Genomic DNA, 17,165 nt, shown 5'->3' with positions numbered 1-17,165 from the left:
TTGACAGTTTTATAAAGGCCCCCATACACCAAAGATTTCTCGTTTCGATCGATCGTCACGATAATCGTATCAATACAACGCTACTCCCTTGGCATTCAAGTTAATCGTTAACGATTAACGTAATCGATTCGTCATTTCGATCAATCTGAAACGATGGATTGTGAAGATAAATCGTCCCGTTTATGGGGGAGTCAGTATGTATGTATGTTCACAATGGTAACAATTTACACTATCGCCTTCGCCGCTCACCTGTATCTGGCTATACCGAGACGAGAGTCTATTCACACGTTCGCATGTATACACTTCCATGTTAACCTGCAACTGATAAAGTTTACGTTCTTGCTCACCTACATATTTGCAAGGATCGACACCTTAAATTTGTAAACACGATGAACTAGAGTTTCGACGAATGTTTGATTACTATTCGGTATTCGGTTTATTTGACTTACTTTTAGTTATTCGACCGAATATTGAATACTTAGAAACAGGAGAAAGAAATAAGAAAAAACACAGTAAATTACCATGTAAATTTTATTGATGTTGACACACATTGTAAGTTCACGAAAGTGTAATTTTTCTCTACTTAACCAATAAGATCAAAGGAAATATGGTTACCAAATGATAACTATTTACTTATAATGTAATGTACAACAACTAAATAAACATCAACGTAAATAAATATATTTGCAAACCAAAATAAAATTAAGATTTTGAAAGTAAATCAAAGTGGAATCAAATAAACAGTTACTATTATTCACTAATGTAGTAAATTTAAATCATAAACTTGAAAATTAAAGTTACTGTTACCATGTTTTTTTTTTTAGTTAACATTGTACAAAATGATTTATAGCAATTGAAGTGGTATACTTCGTTCCGATTTTCATACGTGTGATAATACGGCCGAATAATTTGACTGAATATTCGGCTATTCAGCCACTCTCCTTGCCGAATATTTGGTATCCGTTGCAATACTACTATGAACGCTTCATCAACTGCATTCCCTGTGAGATGTGCATACGAAAACGCGGCGAGGCAAAAGGAGAGCTTACTATTCGCCCGTATGCTACGTCTCCATGCTCACCTCGCGTGCTTCTCTGGCTACACGAGCGAACGTGTAAATGCGGTATTTTGATACTGCGTCATTTCTACCTTTTTTATTTCTATTTCTACCTCTGGGTAGAAAATATTTGATTATCCAATAATATCCGATGATTTTTACTCCAAATAATCGTGTACATATAATTCCGAAAGTACACAGTGTGTTGATTTATATTCTCACCATATTTAGGAAATAACGAACGATACGTAATTTGTCTCTTTTATTGTTATGACTACGTATTATTATTGTAAATCAAAAAGAAACAAAATATACCTTTTGCCTTCTAATAGCAAATAATAATATTTGTCCTCGAAAATACTCGAGAGACGTGTAATGAGAAAAGTTAATGTTTGAGACTGCAATGTAATTAGCAACTCCACCTCCGCTAGGTCTTTAAGTCCTTTTATTTATGTTATACAGGCGTAACAAAAAGTTATGACCATATAATATAAGCTTTTGTTGTACGGAGATAAAAATGTATGAACATTTTATTGCTTTAATTATTTCTTGTCATGACTACGGTCATCAGCTGAAATACAATTGGATTTTTTGTTACTGCCTGTATAATTCGGAAAAAAACTCTACTTATAATTTTATAGATACATAGTATATACGTGTTTGTTTTGTAAAAGCAAGGTGCTGTTTATTTTGTAGCTCAGCTAGTGATTAATTACCGTTCAAATTATGTCATCACATCGTGACCGCAACGTAGTTGCCCGAGATTTTATGTCAAAATTATAATCTGTACGCATAGGGAAGGCACGTCGAAATTTATCGACTTTTCAGTTGTAGATATTATACTGACAGACGACATTGAATTTTTGAACGAAAGTCCATTTCTCTATTTATCTTATGGTAACAGAAGTTCTTAGATTACAATATTCATTATTATATTTATTTTCTATTTTAGAGACAATGGAATTAGGCAAATATTTTTTTATTTGTTATTACAATGTTAATATATATTTTAAGTCAAATAGGAAGCAAACGAGAAGACGAGCGACTTGATGGGAGGTAGTCATCATCACCCATGGACATCTACAACACCCGAGAAGTTGTATATTTATTTAATTTTTATTTATTTATACTCAGGTTACGTAGACCCATAACAAACCTTAAAGACGAACAAATTATAATATAATGAAATACTAATTATTATTTACACTTGGGGGACTGTGACATGTAATGTAACGCAAAGCGCGGGTCCGGTAAAGTCGTACATGACTCCCTTCGAACAAAACTCCTCCTTCATGATGGCCAAAGTATGTTCAGCAAAAATGAATTAAAATTCACGTTGTAGCGGGAGCCTAACCGCTAGACCCTCATGGTAACATTTACTTTTACCCGCATATAGGTACTCCACAGTATCAGCAGACTTTGTGGAGTAATGAAGATGTGAAACGTATAATAACGTTGTCGGTACATGTGGACACAGTAAATGATTAATGTCTGTCGGGGCGGAGCCACTAAGGTTACGACTGATGTAGTTATTTCTCTATTCCACGTTTTTGAAGCCGTCCTAATCGCACTAGTCAACCTGGTCTCGCCTATAATGAAGACACTTCTCCATAGATGAGTTCTTGTTACCAGCCCTTGATCTATTGACTCACTTTTTGAAGACCCCATGTCATAGCGCTAAGGTTTAGTATAAAAAAAGTACAAAGTATATTGTTTATTGTAAATAAGATCTTGCTGGATGCGACACAAGCGAGGCTTTCAGCGTCAAGAGTATTCGATACCCATGTGTAAGAAGATACTACGCATTGTAAATCGTATGTGTGAGAAAACAGCGCATTATTCTGTGTTTTCTACGATATGAAATTTTGTTATATATGTCAATAAATAGAGCGTAATTATTAATACAAAGATCGACACTCAGAAAAAACACTCAGAAAAAATTCCTTCGATCGATTCTTCGAGCTTAGTTGGTATAGCGTCTGACACGGTATGCAAGAAGACGTCGGTTCGAATCCGACCGGATCGAAGGAATTTTTTCTGAGTGTTTTTTCTGAGTGTTCGATCTTTGTATTAATAATTATAACAAACTAGTGGAGTAATTTCACAAAAAATAATTGAATATCAATTCAATAAAAATTTAATAAATAGAGCGTAGTTAATTCCACCATATCCGAGAAATCGCTTGGACTACTCATAAAATGTATAAGGAAAACTTAACAAAAAAAATGTATTTTGAAATTTTTACGAAAATTAACTAATTATTTGCTTAGTTATCTTTTACTTTCTCCACATAATTCATAACATATTTCAAACATTGCAGTGAATTCCATCTCATTGTGGCATAGTGGATAATCTGCAATAAGTCTGGCGAAAGAGGCTTGTAACGGTGATACCCTCCCGTGTCTCCCGTTTTATAGTGAATGTTTGGGTGCTATAAAAAATAATTGTTATGGTATGTAGAATGAATTTTCAGAGTCGAAAACAATAAGTACGCATTTGGTATTTGACTATCCATCCTGAACCGTTGAATTCTCCTTGGATCAATAATTGTCTAAGGAGAAATGAAGTGATTCTCTTAGATTTGATGTAGTTACTATGTGTGACCAATTTGACGGATGCAACAGTGTTTTGGCTTTTCCTTTATAGAAGGAAACTAAGATGCTATTTAAAATAACCTGCTTCAATTCTCTCTCCACTTTACTAAATAAAACTATATGTATAGAGGGACGTAGTCACATTATGTGCCAATGCTCTTTAAAGAAAGAAAAAAAAACATATTTCAAACATAAAGAAGCTTTGCACAAGCAATCATGTAAAGTGGGCTTCTTATATACTACGGAAAAGTACCACTCATTCCACGATTTTCTATTATACAAAATATAACTTATCGAGTTCTTAGGTTTTCGCGATTGTTACACATAGGAAATGAAACTATTTTTCCAGATTTAAATCGCGTATATTTGTTTTTTCAAACAAACCGACGTTTCGGGCCGTTTTGGCCACGGTTGACCTCACGGTCACCCATGACCGTGACCATGAGACCTGTAAAAGGCCCGAAACGTTGGTTTGTTTGAAAAAACAAATATACGCGATTTAAATCCAGAAAAATAGTTTCATTTCCTAAAATACATATACAATACAATCACATACTATCTTTGTTGAAAAAATATTGAGATCACATTATAATATACATTTATATGAAGCCTATCCGCAAGACGTACCATTCCTAAACAATCGGTAAGTACCTTACGCCGACTGGCAAAACCTTTCATCACGCATGCCATAGATTATAGTATCGATAACTTTGAATTCTTAGGTTTTCGCGATTGTTAGACATCGCATCGTAAACTATTTTTTTTCTTTTGTGAGTCGCGCGAGGGCGGCGCACCTAGATGTGTGCGGCGTTCATGTCAAGCAAATGCATACGCGTAGCGGTATCCATAGTGACGGCCGAGCAGCGCGGCGCGCGGCGCGCCAGCAGCGATCGTGCTTGTGTTGAGCGAGGCGACGCGGGCGAGTTCTTCAAACTACACACATCAAAAGTGTCTAGGGATCAAGTACGTTTAAGAGTATTGCTGCAATTAGGGTTAATTATATTAACTTTTTTGTATCGCTATTGATACTTTTTAGTGAGTTTTAACATTTAAATAAGGAATATTGTTTAAAATTCGATAATAAGAAGAAAATCGATTGTCAATGTGGTTTTGTATAAAAATGAGTTATAGCGTTTTGACAAAATCATTACAATATCTGCATCGGAACCGAAACAATTTACATTATTATGGAGAGACGACATCATTTAACCCGAGAAGTGATGATGCGAGCCGTCGGAATGTTGGTAGCTGGTTCCAGGCAACGTGCTGTGGCTTTCACTCTTAACACTACACAGAGCGTCATAAGTCGCCTCTGGACGCGCTATCGCATGACGGGCAGCGTGGCCGAGCGACATGGAGGACGATCTCGCATCACGACTCGCAGACAGGACCGGTATATCCAAAATACTGCTCGACGGAATCGTACCATGACCGCCATGATGTTGGTTACGAGGCTCCACAGCTCATCAGGCTTGCTAATAAGCGATCAAACAATCCGAAATCGTTTACGTGAAGTGGGTCTGCGATCCCGAAGGCCGCTCAGAGTTCCACCTATTGCACCCTGCAATCGCAGGACCCGTTTACGATGGGCTCGCGAACACAGAAACTGGGAGGAAGAAGACTGGCGCTATGTGTGCTTTTCGGATGAATCCCGCTTCGGTATGAGACCGGATACAAGACGTACTCGAGTTTGGAGAACATCTGGACGTCATGAACGTTTGAGATATTGTCAGGAATTCATCCATATAGTGGGGGAACAATAATGATATGGGCCGGTATTTGGATCGGCGGAAGAACCGATCTCATTTGGATCAGGGGTAACCTCAATGCTCAAGTTTACGCAGAGAGGATTGTTTCAGATGTTATCATCCCTTTGCGAGGCCAGTTGGGTGATTCATTTCAACTAATGCATGACAACGCACGTCCACACACGGCTAGAGTCGTAACACGCATTCTTGCCGAAGCTCGTATCAACGTTCTGCCGTGGCCTGCTCAATCGCCAGACCTCAATCCAATTGAGCACGCATGGGATATGCTTCAAAGAAGAGCTGTGTCGAGTATGCATACCGTACATACTCTACAACAATATTTTGACTTGTTACAAAACACATGGGCGGCCATTCCTCAAAGTGATTTTGATGAACTCATCTTAAGCATGCCAAATCGCTGTAATTGTGTGATTCGTGTTAATGGTGGAAATACAGATTATTAATTTTCTTATCTTTACAATAAAAATGAGCAAAATCATCATTTTCGCCATTTTTTTGTCATTTAATTGACACCGTTAATTTGAGTTTTTCCCACAATTTGCAAAAACATCAATATTAGTTTATTTTAATTAAATATAGGGGTAAGCGGTTAAATAAAACATAAGCATTAAAGTAAGAAGTCGTCCTGGAAGACTGGATTTGGTAAATATTGCTTAAATAATTTTTATTTCAAAAATATTCACTTGATCCCTAGACACTTTTGATGTGTGTAGTTTGTGTTTTTTGTAGCGACAATACGAGAGTGCGCGTTATGTCGGTCAAGACCATAATTATTTATCAATAAGTTTTTTAAGGTAGGTAACAAACCTGTAAGCCGTATTTTACAAAACTTAACATACTGACTTTAACGTGTCTTTACATTTTTGAAGCCTGTAAGTTCGTTAAAAAACACGTAGATTTATACTCTCCGACGAAATTTATAAGATGTAATAATCGTTACCATAACAAGCTTAAACTTCCTCCCTCTAGCCTAAAATTATTTTCTTGCGCGCCACACCCTATGTTAATAAAAGTATATAACCACATCCCTAATTATATCAAAAATTTTGATAAAGATACGGTCTTTGAAAAACGAATTTCTAAACAAAAAACCTATTATACTATTAAATATAAAAAAACCTATTAAACCTATTATATATAATGTGTCTGAATTTTTTGACGATAAATGTATTTGAAATTGATTTCATGTCTATATGAAATTTAGGTAATAATTGAAAATACAATTCAGTAAAAATTATTATTAGAAATAAGTGTACGAATAATATATATTATAATAATAAAATAAATGTACGAATAATATATATTATAATATATGTTAAAATAATTGTATCATTAGGTTGAAGTTTAAATTATGCTACGCCCTAACAGGGTATCACATGTATGTATCTAAGTTTATTAAAATATGGATTGCCATAAATGAAATTATATTAAATGCCATAGTAATAAAAATGTTTAATAATTATAAAAATAATAATTTAATTAATTTTAAGATAAAAGTATTATGTAATAATGATGTTTATTAATAATTATAAAATCAATAATATAATTAATTATCTAAACTAATTAACTACGTTCAAGCTTGCAATGTATTTAAATTACATTGTAACTTTGCTACACCCTTACAGGGTAATATCACATGCATAATATCACATGCATAAGCTTAACATACATGTGAAATGCAAATAAATAAATATGAAATATGAATATGAATATGAACAATTTCACAACTATGTAAAGCAATTTTCGAGTGTTTTCAGTGATATTCGGAGAAAAAAAGGATGGATGTGTATATATATTTTTTATCATTGTTTGTGTTGACTCATTGTTATATTTTAGCCATACATTTTGTTCCAAATACATATATTATCAACAATATCGTACGCCGCAGATGCTATGATAAAAACGTCACCGGCTCACATAGACGCTGAGTGTGCTCTGTGGCCACTCGATGAGCCGCCCCTCTCGTCACTCGTCGCCCCTTAGTGATTTTTTCACTGTGGCCGCAAACTTGTGACGATCGATTGTGAAGTGACTATCAGTGAACCGTGACCATCCATGGGACTTGTAAAAGGCTTAAATATACGCGATTTAGATCCGAAAAAGAACAGTTTCATTTCATATCGATAACTGTATAAAGTCGATAAATTACGACGTGCAATTCTTACGTTATTTTATTGTTGCCACGCAAAATTATGGCCCAATAGGTGAGCCTGATTTGATTTATATCTATTGTAATATTTAACAATAGCTGTAATATTTCTGAAATGCGTCCTATAAGTTTGGTCTTAAGTTTCACGACTGTGAACTTGGGCTTTGTCACATCCTTAATAATGGAGATTTGTTTATAAAGTCGTAACCCTCAATTATAAAGTAGCGACGATTATTGTTTAATAAACATTGACTAAAAACTTTATAAATATATAGATGAGAACTGTACTAAGTTGTATATAACCTGTGAGATGTAATTAGACTCCAAAATAATAATGTACTTCTTTATTCTTCTTCAACACTTTACAATCGTGTAGAATATGCTTTTTTTTCCTTTTGCTTCCAAATACTTCTAAAATATAGCGAGCTATCACTAGGTAAATCTCTCTAACCCAGGTGTCTAACGGTTTTGGTACTGTAGCGTTCAAGAGCCACACGGTGTCTGTAAAGCGCAGTTGTGTTTTCATCCATCTTTTAAAAAAAATTAAGAAATATATAAATATATTTCGAGATTTTTTTATCGTTAAGGGCACCATGTCTCCAGGACACGTGATGGGTTTATGAATCCATCTCAAGTGAAGGACCGATATTAATCTTACTTATGTCATCTGTCTGTCTTAAAACGCGTGTGAATTAGCACGCGTCAATTCATTGATGTATTCTTAATTATGATTATTGATAAAAAGATCGAATACAGAAAAATTTTTGTCGACCCGGTGAGACGTGAACACGCGTCCATATTGCACCGTAGCATTGCTCTAACCGTCTGAGCCTCGGGTCCAGTTATCGTCGAAATTCTCCAATGTGTTTTTGTTATAGATGTTTGTACTGAATTTCGTTTTTTCTACGCCGCTAATGACATCTAGTGAGAGATTTTTGAATAACCTTCTCTAATTTTGTGTTCATAATCATAACAAAAGTAATGGCGTTATTTCACAAAACATCATAATAAATATTCTTTATTGATATAACAATTGAACAAGCGCAAAGAAAAATTCCTTCGAAGAACAAACCAGCAAATTCGCCAAACTATAACTAGCGCTCCGTAGCTCAGTTGGGAACTACGGAATGAGTCAGCAGATCTTACGAATTTCTCTATGTGCTCGTAGCAGATCTTTGTCTTTGGATTTAAAAGGCTTTTTGTTGCCACAGCGCCGTGAGAAGCCTATGAAAGTTTTTTTTTTTTTTTTCACTTATAAATATTGTTAGTAAGTCATAATCACCAAGAGTCAGTCTTGATCACTTGAGATAGTTAGCATCCAAGATGCCAATAAATACTTTCCATACATACAACCGATTAGACTTAAAGGTCGAAACGCAAAACTGCGACGTCGGTCGCATCGTAGAAATGTACGAGCTCAAACTCATCGCAGAATTTGCGAATTGCTTCGTATCGCGCATTCCTACAATGTTAATTTTCTTTGTGTGTTTTTTTCTATACTATCTTATCAATAACCGGCGTGCAACACTGTTTTTACGATCCATGTTAAAAAATACGTCCAGTATGGTTGATAATCGTCGAAGGAATGGTTACCCGAACAGTGAGATGCCTTGCCTCACGAAATCCCATCGCAGCAGTTAGCGACGTAGTTTTCTGCATTGCGAATTCACATTGCGCCGATTCCCAGTTTTGTAAATTACTTAGTAATAGAGCCTAAATATTTGGTCGTACTTTAAGATTAAAAATGTCATAACTAAATTTTGTAATAATTATAAAAAAAATAATAAAAAAATGTTAAGTTGTAAGAAATGTTTATAAATTTTTTTTTTAAATCAGTTTTTGATTGTTGCATTTTAACAAAAAATGTTGTATTTGTTTACGAGTATTTTGGAAACATTAAACATTACAAAGTGTTATTGTTGTTTATTTTCCCCTTGAAATAATAGTTGCATGTAATGAAAAATTTACAAGAAGAAAAATTCAACAATCATTAGATAATATTACAATATTTTGCACAAATAATATACCGTATTGGCAAACAGTTACGGAGAATTTGATTGTAATTTCGCAACGTGAACATATTAACCAGCCTACATCACCCGTCTGTACGAAAGTCGATTGTCGCGATAATACAATACAGTAAATATGTCCGTGAGTACAGTATGTAGTCTATACAGGGTGTAATAAAAATAAGAGATATCAAAAATCGTTAAACTGTTAACGAAAGTACGTTACTTAACGAAACGACATGAAAAGCTTTTTAAAAATATCTAAAACTTTAACGTCAAACGCACCCATAAATTTAATGTAACATTCGTAAAGGGGCTATAATTAACCTACTTTAAGAAGTAACAATAAGTTTAGATATAACAAAACCGCTATAAATAAAATAATAATAGTAACATTTAATGAAATAAAAACGAAGCCATGTTTGCTTTTAATTATATGCCACAATATTTTGTATGCAAAACAATTGTTCTAAACTAAAGCCTCCATACGAATATCGTATTAAGAGTCGATACTACCTTAGCTCGAATCCAAACTTTTCCCATACCGACCTACGTAAAATGAACTATGGTTCAGCGGTTGAACGGCAGAACACTTGCTTTATTTCAGAATTTATTTTCTTACAAATGAAATTAAAGCCATTTGAAAAATGTATATCGTATACTATACGTGTTCTATTTAGTTCAGTTGATATTAAGAAAATCATTGGTATATGTAAAGTATCTATTGAATACAGCGGTTTTCTTGTAAAATTTCGAAGTAAGTTTGTATTTTTTTACTTTTATGAAAATTTTTAGGAATTATGTTTTCACACCATATACTAATCAGTGTAGCTCCTCGATTTTAGTATATATTTTTTTCATGCTGATTGATTCAACAATTTCACTGTTATGCAGAATCAACCAAAGCCATTTGTCGTTGTATTGACTCTTAAATGTATGCTATTTTACTCATTAGCGTACTTTCCGTATCATCTCACATTTACGGAATAATCACTTGGGCACACTTAACGATTACACCTGTATTATATACCTGTACTTTTATAACGTTACGTGTTTATGTTCTTGTTAAAAAGTTTGATTGATTTATTGATTTCGTGACGATCTTTCCTTATCCTCGGGCTTTGGGGAAATTTAATCATGTTTCAGACGCAAACATGACTACCTTGGTGTCAGTTTAAAAGCTTGTAAACGTACTGCCACGTGACTAACTGTGTTATTCTAACTTTGATACCAACACTATTAATTATCTTTTTGTTAGAGTCACGTTGCGCGCCCAGTTAGTATTCTTAATTCAGGAACTAAAAATAAATATTTATACGTAGTTTAGCTTCCGGGGATGATTATTAATAGTTAGTGAATGAATGAATGAATGACACATACATTACAATGGCAACACATAGCAGTAATAATAATAATATGATAATTCCTTTATTGTTAAAACATGGTATAGCAAAAGTTGTTACAAAAGACAGTGCCAGTACAAACATGTTTCGCATTTTCGCATATATTAAATAGCATGCAAATGTCTAGTAATATAATGTCAATCAGACTACCATAACCTTAGACTAGACCACAACACACTAACAAAAAAATGTCAAGTTACAAATTAATTTAGTCAAGAATGATAGTCTCCAAAATAAAATCTTATATCTCATTTCCGGTCAAATATTTCGTTTAGATCATAAATATTATTTTTATTTAATCATTTGTACAGCTTTGTTTTAAATAAACTTAAGTGTAATAGTTTAACCTCGTGTAGTATTTTATTATATATGTCAACAAACATTTTAAACAACTCTTACTGTAATTAGCAGTCACAGGAATAGCGTCAAGTACAAGTCTATTCGGGTTTCTGCAGAGTCTAGTATTCACATAACAGGTTTTCTTAAACAAATATGTGTGTTTTCATACAAAGATACAAAGAAGTATGGCGAAAGCTCCTCAAATAACGACGTAGAGCCGTTTATGGACTTTACTAATATAACTTTACGTTTTAGTTTATGCCTGGTTATAATTATATTTTTGTATATTTTTAAAAGTCCCGAATAAATAAATTGCAAAATAATGTATTTTAGAATACATGCAAGAGCACAACGCAGTTAATTCAGTTCGAACATAGATTAAGTGTATGTGTATATGTCAAAAATGTTTACACAATATTTAAATGAGAGATACGAAAGTTAGCAAAGGAACATTTTGACAAGAGGCCTCTTGCCAGTGTCAATGTCACTTTAAGATTGAGAACAGTGTGACCATTTGTGGCAGATTTCTGTCATTTGCGCAGATTTAATTTTTATTCATTTCCATTGCGACAGAACATGTTAACAAACTGAAAACTTGTTGTTATCTGCTACTACGAACAAACATCTTAAGGGAAATATAGGACAATGTTATAAACATAACCTACATCAAGTTTACAACCCCCAGCTTCTACAGGCTGTACTCAGTTAGCTTTTTTGATGCTTTGATAATGAATCACAAGTATTGATAGGTCTCTTTAATGCACGTCGTCAAAAACACTGGGTCACAAAATACACGGGATGTTGCCATCTTTCTTTCGTATATGTATAATGATGGTAATGGCAACAGACCAAGGCTCTGAAACAAGAGTATGCATGTTTCATCCGGGGGAATTCCACAAATTGCTCTAATGCATTTCTTTTGTGCTACAAAAGCTCGGTTTTAATCTGTACTCTTACCCCATACTATAATACCGTTACGTAATGTGGATTCTACATACGCCCTATACGTTGTTATGACGGCTTTCTTATTTGTTATCTTTTCAGCTTTTTTGAGGCATAAACAAACTTATTGATTCTCGAACTTACATTCTTCTTTTTTCAGTTTAGTTCTTGATCTATGGTTACTTCAAGAAATTTTATGTGGCATACTTTCGGAATTGCATCGATATTTAAATTAAAGTTATATTTAATAGGTTTCGACTAATTAAGTTGTATATAAGTAGTTTGTTTTGATTAAGTTGTTATTCAGATTATTTGAATGTAGCCCTTGATTATTTCAACAATTGTAAGGTTTATGTCTAGTTCATGGTCTCTTATTGTTGTTGTCTTTGTATAATATTATAATAATTATAATGCGCATAGACTTATAGCCACGCACTAGGGAAGCCCTGTATTGCTGTTGCCATGGGCACACATATATACAACCACAAATTACACCCAATAATAATAATAATAAGTTTATTTCATCAGCAAGTTCAGGATTACAATAATTAGTTTTAGGAGTCTCCTTTTAAGCTTGACAATGCCTGTGATAGGGGACTCCGCTCTTCTATAGCTATGTAATGTACTTATATAATTTCAAAACTTACACTTAGTTGTACTTTATTTATATAATGAATAGAACTATATAAACTTAAAAATTCAGGTGTTAGTTTTTTTTTTTTTATTAAATTAAAGTTAAAGTGTTATTTGTCATTTATTGTATACATTTAGATTAATATTAAGGTGTAATTTGACAGTAAATATCATGCAAATATATTCCTAAGTGTAGATTATATGTGTTTGTGTAGTAGGAACTTCTGAGGATATTATTTTGTACATATCAAAAGTTTCTCAACTTCTTCATATCCAAGAGATTTCAACCACTTAGCTACAAGACATTTACATTCAAAAACGTTTTGTTTGTATATATGTAATTCTCTATTGATTTTGTTATATAAATAGGCCGATCGGCTAACATACTGAATACCAGCTGCCATTGTTTTTATGATAGGGACTTGAGCCACATAATAATTCCTTCTCTTGTTTAGTAAGCTCTCGTCATAAGGTAGAGTTTTGTGCTTTTTCAGAATAATTTGCAATATATATAGTTTTCTAACCGAGAGTAAATTACTAAGAAGATAGAGAGTTTCCGTCGAGTACAGAGTCTTTTTAAAATACATTACTTTTATCAAAGCACGTTGCGCTCTCTCCACCTCCAAGAACTTTGTTTTTGTCGCGCCACCCCAAATGGGGATACAGTACACAAGAACAGACTGCACCAGGGCAACATATATATCATTAAAAAGTGTTTTTGAGGACTTTTGATCGTATGATTCCTTCTTTGGAACAATATGTCTCAGTGTTCTAAAAATCCATATTAATTTCCTGACTCTTCCTGTTACCAGTTCAATGCGGGAATGCCAGGATAATCTCTGGTCCACCATAATACCTAAATACTTCGTGCTACTAACCTTTTATATCTGTTGGCAATTGCAGGTTTTATTATTTATGTTATTACAGGTATGAATTTTAATATTAAAAAGGTCATTTGGTTGAGTACGTCTATTCAGACTATAACATATATAATTAGTTTTTGAGGAATTCAATGTCAGGAAGTTATTTCCCAACCAGTTGCTGATCTTGGCCAACCCTTGCTCAACGCTAACTTTGATTTCATCAGGAATGCCCTGAGAAAACGACAGCTGTATCGTCAGCATATGAAAAAACTTGTGCGTTTTCTATTTTCATATTGCAAAGGTCGTTTATATAAACTAAGAATAGCGTTGGACCTAATACGCTTCCTTGCGGAACACCATATGTAACATCCACAGCTTCACTGGTATATTGCTCAACCTTAACCCTTTGCTTCCTACCAGAAAGATAATCTTGAAAAAGAGTTAGAGGTGTACCCCTGATACCAATTTTCTCCAATTTATGTACAAGAATTTACCCAATATCATGTACCCAATATCACGAGAGAAATAAATGTATGCCATACAAATATTTCTCCCGGCCCGAAAATCGAACCAGGGACCTCCGCGTGGCAGTTCGCCATGGTAGTCGATCGGTCGGTCGGAGGTAGTTAAGGCAGTTAGTAATTAAAGTATAATGGCTCAAAAGTGCAAAGTACCAGAGCCGTAAAAACTATAAAAGTTAAAAAAAATATTAAATAGTAAACTAATGCGCAACAGCCCCCGTAGCATGGCTACGCATGATAGTCGCGACGCGCATGATAACATTGAAATAAGCGCGCGCTATTGGCTGTCTCAATTAGATCTAATTTAGATAGCCGATAACGCGCGCCTATTTCAAATTTACCGCGCGCGTTGCGATAATCATGCGTAGCCATGCTACGGGGGCTTGTGGACTTATAGAGGGATTCTGGATTCCTATGTAAATATCAGATAAATAAATTACATGAGATAAAAAAACATTCTCAGATCTCAAAGTACCTAAGTAACTAAAGTACATGATGTTATGGAAATCGGAATCAACGACCGCGACGGTGTACCAGAAACACTCAGACCCGCGACAATGTAAAAGTTAGTTTTTCTACATTGATCCGGCCGGCGATCAAACCCAGGACCTGGAGAAAGAAATAGCCAAACCATGATAACCGGTGTGCAAGACTCCTCTACGGAGGCCGTCAAATACACCATACCTCTATAATATACTTAAGCGGCTGCATAAAGAGTCAGTCTTCCATAAAATAAATATCTTATGTACAATAAGACTATGTGAATGTTTAGATACAATTTAAATAAATGCAAATTTTCAGTGGCATTCTGCTGGCACTAATTGGATCTCACTTTGTGCAACACCAACGTTATCTTCGGAATAACAACTTGTAAATAGGTAAATAAACTGTTGTCTTACACAGTGTTGCAAACTCTTTTATATTTTTACTTTTTATTATTATTGATTTAATGTTGGCTTGTTTCTGTTTTTTTTATTACGTTGTTAAATTTGTGTACAATTGGCATTAAAAATGCTTTGTAAACTGGGAATCATTTATTAATCATCATCCTTCATTTTGGTGTAACGCGTAACAATTTCATCGTATTATGTAGTCTTACTACTACTGAAGCCGCCCACTCATTCCATGATTACACGTAGTAAGAGTAAAGCCATGGCATCCCAGGAAATCACCTATACTAATTAAATCCACCCATATAGATACTCCTAGAGTCCCTACCACTAGGACTGAGCGTTATTTTCCGAAAGCGTTTCAAGAAACGAAATAACTCTTTCATGTCGGTCTCAAAAACGGTTACTAAAGAAACGACATTTTAAGAAAAAGATACAGAGTCGCGCTGCGAGTTATGTACGTACTTATTTGCTATGGCGTTACGTTACTGCAAACACGTCACGTTACTTGTGTGCAACTGGATAGAAAACAGTTCATTCGTTTGTGATTCATTCCAATCATGCGTTACAGAAGAAAAGACTTTATTGTCACTTTATATATTTTCTATTAAGTAACTTAGGTTACTTTTTAGAAAATAAAGTTACGAAAACAGTTTTAAGAAACTGCTCGAGAACGTTTTACTGCTTCTTTGTAAAATGGATCTTAAGCTAGATGCATTTAGTTGATATTTCTATGACAAATTAGACCGCCTACAATACGCCTGAATATTTCGTCAACCAGTTCTATCTAGGCCTGGAAAAGTACGAAGAGAAGTTAGCTTTTTTTTAAAAAGCTTTTTTGTAACTGTTTCTGGAAAGCATTTCTTTTTAGAAAATAGCCGTCTCCTTTCGTTTTTCGATAAACACGTTATAACCCAGCTCTACCTACGACACATATTATATCTAAATACTCGTAGACGCCGCAAGTGTCTTACTTCGTGTGCCCAATGCAAGCTATAAACGCTTAGTTGCCGCTGCTACGCTTCAGAACCTCCCGGCCTTTATCGTAGTTAAACATCAGTCGAAACGCGAAAAATCCCTAATTTTGCCATTAGACACCACAGCTGTAGATAAATAAACATGGACGTTTTCTTCCACAATTATATAATTTTGTAATCAGAGTATGCATAATTTATTTTAAATTCAATTTAGTTTCATTTTGAATGAATTTTGAGGAAACAAATATGCAAACGAGTGTAAACCGCATGATTCGTAATACATTGCGGCTTTTACTTGATGCGATGCACTTGTGGTCCTTCTTCAGTAGGCCATGAATATCGAACGAGCGGTACTTTCGTATAACGCATTCGGTTTCCTGGTATGGCCGCTTCATCCTTCCTCCTCCTCCTCCTACCTCCGTCCTCCTACCGTCAATGTCAAACTTTAATGATTAGTGATGTTCACTTGATGCACATTCACAGTTCTCGATTCTGATCGATTTGGGACACAAAGGAATAATAATTGTTAAGACCACAGACCACATAAATACTAATAATAGACTGGTTAGTGGGCCAAGTCCGCGTTACCTAGCTTATGACCAGACGGTCATGTGAGTGTGTTGACACTTCGTCAACGTCGCGCGTCAGTCGTCGTTCAGATGTGATACATGATTATTTTGTTGAAAAAATAGTAATATGTCTAATTGTGTAGTTATATATATCATGTCGCGTAAGAAGCCAAAGTTTAAAAAATACTCCGGGAGTTATTTCATGTCATCGTTATTTACTAAAACTCTGTATTTTCTAATATTTTGAGCAATACAATACTATAATTTCGAAACAAAACTATTTTCTTGCAACCCGGTAATAACAATATACATTGGTTGCTAGCCATCTCCGCCGTTAAAAGAACAATTCGAATGACGCTCAATGAATTGCTTGCACTACTGTCGTATTACAGTCTGCACTGAATCCGCGTGTTGTAATCAAATTATCGATATGTAGAAACTCTGTATTTA

Source organism: Hyposmocoma kahamanoa, unplaced genomic scaffold, assembly GCF_003589595.1.
Source record: "Hyposmocoma kahamanoa isolate Upper Pololo Valley unplaced genomic scaffold, ASM358959v1 86, whole genome shotgun sequence".
NCBI classification, from domain to species: domain Eukaryota; kingdom Metazoa; phylum Arthropoda; class Insecta; order Lepidoptera; family Cosmopterigidae; genus Hyposmocoma; species Hyposmocoma kahamanoa.
The sequence above is the reverse complement of the archived record's forward strand: the minus strand, read 5'-3'. Positions refer to the sequence as shown.